At 42.9% G+C, this 3931-nt stretch overlaps 1 pseudogene; it reads right to left on the reverse strand.

Moving 5' to 3' along the window:
* Nucleotides 1-62: 62 nt before the first annotated feature.
* LOC101639312 lies at nt 63-1975 on the reverse strand (annotated as a pseudogene).
* Between the last annotated feature and the right edge of the window lie 1956 nt (nt 1976-3931).

Below are 3931 nucleotides of genomic sequence, written 5' to 3' on the forward strand. Positions count from 1 at the left end.
TCCTCTGCCTCCATGGCAGCCGGCTCACCCTCCAAAGCCTGACTGCCATTCTGCCAACGAATCTACTGCAGTCTCCTCTGCTGTGGCCAACTTGGCCTCCAAACTCTCTCTGCCACCACCTTGTCCTTTGAAGCCCAGTCCAAGGTCGTTTTGCTGCCAATGATCTTGCCATCCTCCATGGCCTCTATGGCTGCTTTAGCATCTTCCTCACAGTTGAAGTCCACTAAGCCAAACCCATTGGAAGAGCTGGTTTCCCAGTCAGTGACTGTCCTTGCCCAGAGTCATCGAAGGATTCCTTGAAGATCTCCTTGGGGGTGTCTACAGACAGACCTTTGACAGAGTTTGGGACAGCTGGCTCTGTATGGTTAGATGATCTCTTGGCTCCTTGCAACTCCAACCAGATTGCTCTGCCCTCAATTTCTCTTTTATTACAAGAACTTAAAGCGTCTTTAGTATCTTCAAATGGAGAAAATTCTATGAATGTACACCCTTTAAAGTTGCTGTTCTGGGTCTGGGGCATCTTGACAGCAGTTGCCTTCACAAACACCTCCTGCATGTGCATCTCTTCTATGGTATTGTAGGAGAGGTTGTTTAAAACCAGAGTTTTTGATTCACTGTTCCAGGGGCTGATCTTCCCACCTCCATGGTTTTAATTTGGACCCTTCTCCACAGTGTAGGACAGGGATATGGACTGGCCATTGATCTCTGTCCCCTGCTTTTCCTCAAAGGCGTTCTCACTCTCTATCTTAAACTCAAGATGTACAATCTCTTTACTCTTCCCATTTTTGCTGACTAATCTGATTTCAATAGAATTTTTAAAAGCTTCCTTAAGTCCATCCTGAGTGACTTTGTAAAGCACATTTTTGGCCAACAGTGTCCTGGTATCTCAGCCTTTCTTATTGTGCTTTCCCTTCGGTCTCTCTTGTTTAATCTCATTGCCCCAAACTTTTAAGCCAGTGAGTTTGAGGTTTTTCCCCCCCAAGTTATCAGCAGACGCAGAATCCCATAGCCAAACTTCCTTGTCATTATAGTTCTGATGTACATCACAGAAAGATCATTTTTAGCAAAAAGGTCCCTGAGAGCAGTTTTTAAATCAGGAGCAGATTTAGTGCAGTTCAGCTTTCCAGTAAAGAGGTCGAAAGCTGTAGTTGGCTCTCCCGCTTCTGTTCTCTGTTTCTGGGCGTTGGGAGCAGCTTTCTGCTTGGCCATTCCCTTCTTCTGTTTACCAGGTGCTGCGTTTACAGGTTTTGCATGCTCCTTTTCATAGTTCTGATCATCCTCTTCCTTGTCGTCATCGTCCTCATCCTCAGCCACATTTTTGGCTTTCAGGGACTGCCTTGGCTGGCGCTTTCTTGCCTTTGGCTGGTGCGATCTCCATAGCCTCTTCATAAGAGTCATCCTCCTCTTCGTCGTCGTCATCATCATCTTCATCATCCCTCATCCTCTGAGGCAGGGGCGATGGCTGATTTCATCATGACCGATTCAAATTCCTCTTCAGCCTTGTTGTCGTCTTCCTCACTCCTTCTTCACATCCTCCTCATCACTCCCATCTTTCTTGGAATTCTTGCTGTTCTTCACACCTTAACTGGTGGGACAGCTCCCTTTTCCCAAAAGGTGGCCACCATGGCTTTTCCCAGAGTAGCACCGTTTTTTCCAGGTGTCACTTCTGCTTTGGTTGGTGTGGCCCTCTTCTTGGCTGGCGTGGTGGCCACTTTTTTTGCTGGGATTGAGAGCTGCTTTCCTGACTGGGGTGGCAACTGCCATCTTTTTTTAATTGGAGAAATTATCACCTTTTTGGTGGCATTCTCCTTGCCTTTCTTCTGTGCAATGATACCCGTCTCTTCTCCACTGCTTCTTCCTTTTTCAACTTCTCTGCCACGTCCTCATCCTCACTGTCATCTTCTACCTCTGTGGGAGGAGGGCCCATCTTCTTGGTGTCACCTTGATTTTTATGGGCCTTGGCCAGCTTCACCATGATGGCGGCTTGGGAATTTGGAGGGCGCGAGGCGCGAGTGGCACAGATGAGCCTCCCAGAACTCAAGCAAGGTCAATGGCAGCCACAGTGCTGAAGAGCCTGGAGCAAGTGCTTTTGGCTGCCTGCTCAAGTTTCTTCTTTTAAAAGTTAGTTATTTTTTTATTATTTTTCTTCTACTATATTAGTAGAAGAGACATATTTAATTCTCTTATTTTCCATTCTGTCTCCTATTAATGCAGATACACTGTTTACCCTTCCAATGTGCTATATATTTCTGACATCTTGGTATTAGTTTTCTAGATATCTATTTGCTTTTTGTATGATTAATAAATTTTAATTTAATTTGTTATTATCAATTTGTTCTAGTACGGTTTTCTTGAATTCATCTAGTATTCTGTGTTTTTCTTTGGTTTTGTCTGTGATTTACTTGATCCCTTTCTTAAACTGTTGTAGGCACCACATTAGAGTTTATTTGAATTACTTGTAAAGTAGATCTAACATTTCTTCCTCTGGAAGATTTTCCAATCCTGATTCTCTCCCCCCCCCCCAATAGAGCCAAACAAAACATCCCATTTTATTTTCCTTCTTTTATGGTGTTATATTAAGTTGGATTGTCTGTTGTCTCTAGTCCCTAAAAAATTGTGGTATAAATATATTTTTTTATTGTAGGTCGTTTTCCTTCATGCTGTTGTTTTGTTTTGGTTTGAGATATCTGGACAACGGTGGATGCATTTCTCTGGATGCTAGCTTTACAGCATTGAGATGCTCATCACTTGTTTCTGGATACATTTGGCAGTGGATAGAGGTGTAGATGCAAAGCTGTGACAGCTGGTTGTGTAGAGCAACTGAGGTCAGGCTGGTCAGGTGATGAACAATCTAGTGATGATTGGGTGGGTACTGGCACCCATCCACTGTGTAAGTCATCAGGTGGAGTGGGTATGGTTGGATAGAGTCACTGACTCCTTCATGGTAAGGGAGACATAAAAAAAAGTGGCAGCAAGAAGGAATTAAACAAAACAAAACAATAACAACAACAACAAAGTGGGAAAGGGGAAGAATTACCAGGAAGGACAAAAAGTAAAAAAAAGAAAGAAACATTGCCCAGAACTAATGCAAGCACGAGCTGCCAAACAAACAGCAGAAGCAAGAACATGGAGCTTGCTCAGGTGGGGATTGGATGGAGAAGGGATACCTTTCCATAGGAGTAGAGGTGTAGAAGAAGTAAAAGGGAATAATTATGAAGGGATGGGGGTAAAGAAGGGAAAACTAAGAAGAAAAAAACTAGAAAATATAATAAAAATAAATTAGTACAGTACATGTCAAGGGCTACCTACTAAATATGGTATGGTAGAAACTCAGTGCCACTGACCATGTGCTCCTGGTCATAGACATGTGGAGGTGGAGCCTACACTACAGGAAGCAACAATGGACTAAAATTGGAGGAAAAGAAGAGGAGGAGATGGAAAAGAAAAAGTTAAGAAAAGCGGGTGGGATTTAACCTAGAGGAATTACTGAAACCCAAATGAAGGCTGAACATGATCATGGGATGAGAGGAAAGTAAAATAGAGGAAAGAACTAGGAGGCAAAGGACATTTACAGAGGCATATATACAAACATGTACATATGTAAATATATTTATATATGATGATGGGGAAATAGATCTATGTACAAATATTTATAGGTTTTATATTAAGGCAGCAGATGGACATTGGGCCTCTACTCAAGTATTCCCTCAATGCAAGAACACTTTGTTCTATTAACTTGGCATTCCAGATGCTCACCTTCCTGACACGATCACTGAAGAGAAAGTGGGTACATAAGCAAATATGGTGAAGAAAGCTGATGGTGCCCAGCTATCAAAAGATATAGTGTCTGGGGTCTTAAAGGCTTGAAGGTAAACAAGTGGCCATCTAGATGAGAAGCAACAAAGCTCACATGGAAGAATCACATCAGCCT

The sequence above is a fragment of the Echinops telfairi genome, unplaced genomic scaffold, assembly GCF_000313985.2.
Source record: "Echinops telfairi isolate 266 unplaced genomic scaffold, ASM31398v2 ScPeMD7_7469;HRSCAF=8507_1, whole genome shotgun sequence".
In the NCBI taxonomy this organism is placed as follows: Eukaryota; Metazoa; Chordata; class Mammalia; order Afrosoricida; family Tenrecidae; genus Echinops; species Echinops telfairi.